This window comes from Trichechus manatus, unplaced genomic scaffold (genome assembly GCF_000243295.1).
Source record: "Trichechus manatus latirostris isolate Lorelei unplaced genomic scaffold, TriManLat1.0 scaffold00204, whole genome shotgun sequence".
Classification (NCBI taxonomy): domain Eukaryota; kingdom Metazoa; phylum Chordata; class Mammalia; order Sirenia; family Trichechidae; genus Trichechus; species Trichechus manatus.
In genome coordinates, this window is record NW_004444140.1 from 813,884 (window position 1) to 823,317 (window position 9,434).

Consider the following 9,434-nt stretch of genomic DNA (forward strand, 5'->3'; position numbering starts at 1 on the left):
TGTCCAGAAAGGAGGGGAAAGCACAAATTTGTGACTTTTTTTTGTGTGTGTGTGCTTTAAGTGAAAGTTTACAGCTCAAGTTAGTTTCTCATACAAAAATTTATACACACATTGTTATGTAACCCTAGTCGCTATCCCTATAATGTGACAGCACACTCCTCCTTTCCAGCCCAGATTTCCTGTGTGTGACTTTTTTTTTTAATGGGATGATCATTTATCAGAGATCAACTGTTACGACTGATTATAGGTTTAGAGCAAATTAGCCAAATCAAATTCCTTACTGTGAAATGTACAATATATGAAATTTGAACACAGTTTTGGAAAAAAATGTACATACGGTTACTTATGGACTATGGCATTAATCGAAACAGAACTTCTTCCTTAACCAACAGTTAACTTCAGCAATTGTCATGTAAATAAAACCCTTATTGTCTAAATTGAGACTTATTTCTCTGATTTCAGATATTAGCAGATACTTTTTCTTTTGCCTGACATCAGTACATGTTTGGACAAAGTTATCCAAAGGATAATATTGGTTTGTCACTGAATAACTATAGAATCTGGTTTTAAATGAGCAAGAAGAGTGAGTGCAGTAGTCTGTTAGAAAACTCTTCTTCAAAAACAGTTGTGTTAAGAATTTATTTGTGAAAGCTAATATCTGAGTTCTGAGAGGGAATTTCTTGGGGAGAATGGACTCAACAATTAAGTGTGGTGCCAGATAGAATTCTTTTCCTTTTTTAATAGAAAAATTAAAAAAGCATTAATATTGGAGAACTGTTATCTAGAAGCTTTGAGCTGAATAGTGAAAACTTCTACCAGTGTAAAAGAAAAGTTATTTTTACTTTCAACAATACAAAAATTATTTTTCTGTGTAACCATGAAGTTGGTAAACGTCCTTTTGAATTCCATCATTAGTGTAGGAAGGTTTAAGGAATAGCAGCTGGTTGGGCTTTGTTTATAAAGTATATTGACAAAAGCCATTTGCATATGAAACCTTGTATGTAAACAAGATTGAATTTTCTCTTTATATAATCTCAGAAGCTGAGTATTATTTAAGTAATTGGGTGTTTGGTTAAATAATTTCTGGTAGACTATATATTTTGGATTTGTGGTTTTATTACAAATACACAAAGATTTTGATGATCACTTTGCAGGTATTTGTGTTGTGAATCCTTGAGTTTGAGAATCCTTGAGTTTGAGAATCTGTTTGCATATGTTGCCTTTTAAAAATAATATTTAATATTTTATTGCCTAATTAAATGTAATGGAAATCAGTATTGTAAGTCTTCATGCAAAGTAAAGCATGTATCTAAAAGGTGAATGATTTAAAGCAAGCTGATAAAGTTTTATCTGTTTTTCATTTGAAACATTGTATATACTTGTTTAGTTCTGTTTTAACTGTTGTATTTGTGGTTTATTTTATATAAGTTTTTATAATAGAATAATTTGAATGTTTGTAGTCATTGTTTTGTCCATGCTCATTCAACTCTTCTTAAAGTTTGTTCTTTTTATACCTGAGTTGGTCACGTGTCTGACAATTTTTCATTCAATTCTGAAGAACTTTAATTTCAAATGTTGCCAAAATTATAGATGAAAATATTGTTACAAATATTATACAATAATGGGGTGATATGAAGTATTTAAGGAGCCCTGGTGGTATAATGGTTAAGCACTCAGCTGCTTAAAGGAAGATTGGCATTTTGAACCCATCAGCTGCTCTGCAGGAGAAAGACCTGGCGATCTGTTCTTGCACAGCACAGAACAACAACATAAAGTTTAATATAAGAATTCTAAGTATGAAAATATATATATATATTTGAGTTTTCCTTCTCTGACAGGTTTCCACCTTACATACTTTCCAGCTTTCCCAGGTTTTACTGTACCTCCATATTTTACTAGCTGAAATCTTCTCCAATTTTTGTCATACTCTGAAAGATAACTACCCCCCCCCATCACTCTCAAACTTTAAGGATAAAGAAATCACAGCTGAAGAGCTGGAAAGAGCAATTGATTGGCTAGTTACTATTTCAAATGGCAGTGATAGTTCATGGTCTTATTCTGAGTAAAGTGGTTTATTTTTTACCTGGCTCAGAACTTACTCTTTTCTGTTTCTTCTTTTTATCTCCTTCTTCCTACTCTTTCTTACCACTCTTACATTTATTTCCTTGCTCCTTTTACCATATTTTTTTCTTTTTCGGGTGTTGTATTTTACCTTTTCTAGAGAATAAAGTGAATTTCACCAGATTTTTATATCAAAATTAGGTGTACCAAGAATTTTATATTCTAAAAAATTATATTACATTTTCTCCTCTGTAAAATTAGGTTAATATGGTGCCCATCTACCACCAACAACTGCTCTTGCAGGGATCACAATAGAGGGTCCCAGACAGAGCTGGAGAAAAATGAAGAATAAAATTTTAACTCACAAAAAAAGACCAGACTTGCTGGTCTGACAGAGACTGGAGAAACCCTGAGAGTATGGCCCCTGCACACTCTTTTAACTCAGTACTGAAGACACTCCTGAGGTTTACCCTTCAGCCAAAGATTAGACAGGTCTATAATAAATGGGCACACCAGCCCAGGGGTCAAGGACTAGAAGGCAGGAGGAGATAGGAAAGCTGGTAACAGGGAACTCAAGGTGGAGAAGGGGAGAGTGTTGACATCTCATGGGGGTGGCACAAAACAATATGTGTATTAATTGTTTAATGAGTAACTAATATGCTCTGTAAAATTAGTAATCGTACCTCCTTTCTACGGTTGTTAAGGATTAAATGAATTATTATTTATAGCAATACCTGGCTTGATGTAAGTACTCCATAAATGTTAGCTATTGTTGCTGTTCACTTGTTAAAAGATATTTACCAGTGTCTACTATGTGCTGGGCACTGTGCTCAATTTTGCAGGAATAGAGGCAAAAGATGAGTCCTGTCTTAAGAAAACAACATGTACCGGGGAAGATACATGAATAAACACAGGCATTGAGCACAGGCTTTTGTGTTAGATGTTTTAAAGACATTATCTCTGATCTTCACAGCCATTGTGCAGAATGCTTTTAAAAATGAGAAATCTGAGGCTCAAAGAGATCACACAACTAGTTAGGATCCAAACCCAAGCCTGTCTGACTTCAAAGCTCCCTTCTTGTTATCAAAAAAAGAAAAGAAAAACCCCATTACCATCTCATAGAGACCCTGTAGGACAGAGTAGAACTGCTCCACAGGGTTTCCAAGGCTGTAAATCTTTACAGAAACAGATTGCCACATCTTCCCCCCCTCCCCCCGCAGCGCCTGGTGGGTTTGAACCACTGACCTTTAGGTTAGCAGTCCAGCACTTTAACCACTGCACCACCAGGGCTCCTCCCTTTTGTTATCACACTGCCTCGAATTAGGATGCTTTCAACTGATACCTCTCTGTGATGGTTTTGTTCCATGCATCAGTGTGTCTGTCACCCCGGAAAGCCCCATAGCCTCACTGCCATCCATACCCTGCAAAGCCTGGGACACTGGTTCCTGCAGACCAACTATAAGAGATAAATAGAGACCCACTGGCTGGCGACTCTCAATTCAAACAGTCCTTCCTTAGTTCATTTCAGCCTACACTTGAGAACCAGCATTGTGTTGCCAAATGCTCATCAGTCAAGAACAGTGGCCTGTTTGTTACGGTTGTTATGGTCACTGTGGTGAGCGCTAATCATCATGGGGACCATGACTGTGACATTCTGGTTTTACCAAAGAGTAAGTTCAGTTCCAAAGGCACAGCTTGCCACAATAGCTTCATTTGAATTACAACACATTTGAAAAGGGATGTCAAACAGGCATTAATTTATGCTACAAATATTTGTTCCAGGACTTCTAAGCCTAAGGAATGTGTTAGCCTTTGTGGGCACAGAGAAGAATGAGAGACCCTGTCCTTCATAAGTTTAAGATTTCGTAGAAGAGATAAGCTGCGTGTATAAATAACCAGAAAATACAGTAAAAAGTGAGAAGTGCCGAGGGAAAATAAAAACTAAATGCTGTGGGGGTATAAAGGAGAAATTGCTTTCAGCTAGCGAGCTCACATTTTAGCTGGGCTTGAAAGGCATGTAGGATTTCAGTAGGCAAACAGGAAAGCCATTCTAGGGGGGAAAGGAATAGAGTGATAAAGGCACGAAGACCAGAAAGTACAAGATAAGTCTGAGAGACAGCGCTTTCCTACCTCCTTCACTAGCCAACTCCTACAAATCTCTTAGGTCTCAGCTCAAGCCTCACTTGCTGAGGAAGGTTTCTGTCTTAGTTATCTAGCGCTGCTATAACAGAAATACCACAAATGAGTGGCGTTAACAAACAGACATTTATTTTCTCACAGTTTAGGAGGCTAGAAGTCCAAATTCAGGATGCTGGCTCTAGAGGAAGGCTCTCTCTTTCTGTTGGCTCTGGAGGAAGGACCTTGTCCCTTTTTCAGCTTCAGGTGGCTTGGCACATATCTTCCCCCATCTCTGCTTGCTCACTTGCTTGTTTAATCTCTGCTGTACATCAAAAGAGACTGACTTAAAACACATCCTATACTAATTCTGTCTCATCAACATAACAAAGAAAACCCATTCCCAAATGGGATTATAACACAGGTATAGGGGTTAGGATTCACAACACATATTTTTTGGGGGGAGCCCTGGTGACTCACTGGTTAAGAGCTACAGCTGCTAACCAAAAGGTCAGCAGCTCAAATCTACCAGCTGCTCCTTGGAAAACCTATGGGGCAGTTCTACTCTGTCCTGTAGGGTCACTGTGAATAGGAATCGACTCGATGGCAATGGATTTTTTAATTTTAGGTGGACACAATTCAATCCATAACAGTTTCTCTCTCTGATCTTGAGTTCCCCTTCTCCATCATAAGCCCCAGAGTACACAATATTTGTTTAATGCATGTCACCCCGACTACACTGTAAGTTCATGAGCCACGGATTATGTATTTGCATTGTCATTTTACCCACAGTCCCATTAGCAAGTGCTGAATATTTTGCAGATACTCAATAAATATTTGTTGCATGAATAATTGAATGTGGCCTTGTGGAACTGGATCAGAGGATTCATGAAGGAGAACAGCAGAAGAAAATGCTGAAAGGTAGGTTCTTGAATAAAAACAACTGACTTACGGAATGTTTACTACATGCCAGGTACTATCCAAAGTGTTTTATAGGCATTAACTCATCTAAGCCTCATACTAATCAAGTTAGTGTCTTAGTTACCTAGTGCTGCTGTAACAGAAATGCCGCAAGTGGATGCCTTTATCAAACAAGTTTATTCTTTCACAGTTTAGGAGGCTAAAAGTCCTAATTCCGGGAGCCAGCTCCAGGGGAAGGCTTTCTCTCTCTGTCAGCTCTGGAGGAAGGTCTTTATCATCAATCTTCCCCAGTCGAGGAGCTTCTCAGTGCAGGGACCCCAAGTCCAAAGGATGTGTCCTGCTCCTGTCATTACTTTCTTAGTGGTATGAGGTCCTCCTGTCTGTCTGCTTGCTTCTCTCTTTTATATCCTTTGAGACTGAGGCAGCTCTGCTTCCTATGTTCCTTGTATCTTCAGCTTCTGCTTTCTGGTTCCTTGGCTTTTCTGCCCCTTGGGCCTTGCCATCTGTGTCTGCCCTACTTGGGCAAGTGTTCCAAAGCTCTTTAGCTCCACCGATAAGTTCTGGAGACATCCCACTCCACCAGTAAACTTTGGCCGGAAGGCACTCAGTTCAGTTCTCTTGCTCCGTGGGTTGGCTCCAGCACCCTTTAACACTAGTGTCCTGGTTCTGTTGCTGCCATTGCTCTGCTACTGCAGTTGCTCTGCTGCTGCTTCTCACTGTCTGCGCCATCTCCAGTGTAACAGCTGTCCTGGCTTCTGAGTCCTCACCAGAATTGTCTTTGATGTCCATAATTCCACCAACAGTCTCTTCAAGGCAATCGAGGCTTTTACCATCAGACACTTTAAAACTCTTCCAGTTTCTATGCATTCACAGTTTCAAAACTGCTTCCACATTTTAGGTATCTGTTAGAGCAGCACCCTACTCCTGGTACCAAATTCTGTCTTAGTTATCTAGTGCTGCTATAACAGAAATACCACAAGTGGATGGTTTAACAAACAGACATTTATTCTCTCACAGTTTAGTAGGCTAGAAGTCCGAATTCAGGGCACCAGCTCCAGGGAGAGGCCTTCTCTGTTTGTCGGCTCTGGAGGAAGGTCTTTGTCATCAATTTTTCCCTGGTGTAGGAGCATATAAACTTACAGATATATAAACTTACATATATATTAATAAATACATACATTTAAAAAAATGCAAATCCTAAAAATGTACTCCGATGAAGAAGAATTGGACAATGTTGGCATTTTGTCAGTTGTGGTAATAACTCCACTTGTAGAAGGTTCTGGATCATCTGGATTATCCCTGGGAATGTGGATGGGTTTCTAGTCAGAAAATTAGTGAGTGTTGCCTGTATGGTCCTTTTCTTTTTTTCTTCATATATTTCACAGTAACATCTCACTGCTTTCTGAATCTGCTTATTGACTTTAGCGTAGCAATCAGAGTTTGAATCCATGTTTTCAAGCAATTGAAGCCCCTGATTTAGTTTAGAAAAAAGTAACATCAGCAAATTATGTGATGCAACATTGTACATCGTACATACAGGGGCAGATTATCCAATAGGCAGTGCTTACCTTGCTCATTAGATCATCTGTAGTGAACAATTTCACATTTTTTCACCACATCAAAGATTATTGCTGGTATCTGTCTCTCTCCCAACCACACAACACCTTCCTACAGAATCAAAGCCTCTTTTTAAATTTACAATCCCTGACAGGTGCGGATGACCCAGTAAACAAGGTAAGCACGGGTTTACTTGTGCTTACTTACTAATCTGTAGTGAAATTGTTCGCTACCGATGATCTGGTAAGCAAGGTAAGCACCATGTGTACTTTCCTATTGGATAATCCGCCCCTCAGTACAAATTACTAACGATAAAATGTACAAAAAAAAAAAGGATGATTTTAAGTATGGTTCCTCGTAACTCTGTTATGTCAGGTGACTACCTGTAAATTATTATCAAGCTACTAAACTACTAGACATAAGGAGCCCTGGTGGCGCAGTGGTTAAGTGCTCAGCCAATAACCAAAACGTTGGTGGTTTGAACCCACCAGCCGCTCTGCAGGAGAAAGATGTGGCAGTTTGCTTCTGTAAAGATTACAGCCTTGGAAACCCTATGGGGGCGTTCTTTCTACTCTGTCCTATGGGGTCACTATAAGTTGGAATTGACTCAATGGCAATAGTTTTGTTCTGTTTTTTTTTTTGAAAGCTGCTTGGCATCTGGGGTCTTAAAAGCTTGGGAGCAAGCCGCCATCTAAGGTAGAGCAGATGGTCTCCATCTGACTAGAGGAACAACGAAGAAGCCAAGGAACCAACTGAAATGAAGTTCATGTTTCAAGAAAGGTACCCCATCAGAGGCAAAGCTAGGGTAATGAACGCCCAGGGGTAATCTCTAAATTGCCCCCCCACATACACACAATTTCAAGATGAATAGACCTTGATAGCAGCGGCAACACGTCAGCAGAAATGCCTTTCCCCCTCTTGTCCAGCTGCCATAGTCAGGCGCCTTTCATATTTGTGGTGCGTGGGAAGGTCATTCCACGCCTTGTCTGGCTTGGACTTAAGCCCGGGGGCAAGTGCTTCCCTCTGCCCCCCCACCTCGCTACACCTCTGTACCCCAAAAAGCACTACCTATGAGACTCAAGAAACCTAGATGGTACCCAGCCAACACTTAGTTGATCAAAGATTCCAATCCAGTTATGATCAAGAGGGGTAAGATGTCAAAGAAAAAAACTAGTAACTGACATCTTACTTTAGTTTTAAGGGTTTTTTTTTCTTACCCACAAAACCAAATATTAACCATAAAAATTCCTGACCCAAAATTAATCAGACCAGCAGCTTTTTTCCACCCAAAGTTGCCAATCTTTTCTTTCCTGTTCGAAGCCAGGCTTACTTAATTTAAATTTCAAAAGTTATCATGGCTGCAGGTGGGTGGAGGGCCACACACCACTTTCCAACCTGATGTCAGTTGATCTCAGTAAAAGGGGGAAGGCAGGGGTCAGTTATGTTAAGATTACCCAATGGTTGATCTTCTATTCTCACTTCTCTTCTCTTTATAAGCTTCACTGTAACTAGTTTAAAAACCAAACCAAACCCATTGCCTTCTAGTTGATTCTGACTTACAGTGACACTATAGGACAGAGAACTGCTCCCTAAGGTTTCCAAGGCTATGATCTTTATGGAAGCAGACTGCCACATCTTTCTGCAGCTGAGCGGTGGTGGGGTCCAACCACCTACCTTTTGGTTAGCAGCTGAACACTTTACCACTGTGCCACCGGGGCTCCTGTAACTTGCCTACTTCGAGCTATTTTTTTTTTTTTTAATCAGAATGGTCTTCCTATATGAATAGAATAACTGTGCAGAAAAGAAAATAAAAACAGATAGGGTCATGTGACTCCTCTGCTTAAAAACCTCCCGGGAGCTCTCTGCAGTCTGAAGTTCACTCTCTGAAGAGAACAGTCAAGGCCTTGCGCAGTCTAAACCCAACCTCGTCCCGGCTTCATTTCCTGTATCTTGATTTAGGAAGTAATATTGGAGTTATGATTCCCTGTCCTTGAGTATAGAGAATGTGACCCAGCTGGAGCTGGACTCACAAGGACACATCAACTGGGCCCTGAGGTATAAAGAAAATAGATAGGGTAATCTTAAAAATATCTTTTAGGGAAACTTTCACATAAACCAATCAAACAGAACACAAAAGACTTTCCACTCTTATCTTTCTCTATTAGCATTTAGTAAATAGAAAATTTGTTGGACCAATGAAGACCCTACTGACTGTCATTACTGAAACTTGTACCAATGATTGTTAAAGACATTCAAAATGTAGGATCACATTTTCTAGCCAATCTGTGAAAAGGTTTTGCCCATTTGTAATGTTAATATGTACTGATGGCTCTGTAGCTTCCTTGGACTCGGGCAGACATGGCTGTGGCAGCATGCTTGTCCGTTTTCCCACTCTTGTCTATTCTGTAATATTTCCTTGGATTCGGGTAGACATTAGCTCTGGCAGCATGGCTGTCTGCTTCTCACTTTTGCCTTTTTAATATATGCCAAATAAAACTTTGTTTTTGATATACAGAACTTTGTGATTTTTTACCCTACAACAATCTCTACCCAACAAACTTGTCTCTGGCAACCCATCCAGAACATCTTGTAGAACATGCCATGACTTTTCACTCTCTGTGCTTTATTCCTGCTCTGCTCATCATGCTGCAACTTTTTTTCCACTTTATTCTATATTTTGGATCTCAGGTTCAGTGTATAATTATTCATCTTCCATAGTGCATGACTATTGTAATTGGCCCTTCCAAAGCCCTTCTCTTGTTATTTAGCTATTTATTTCC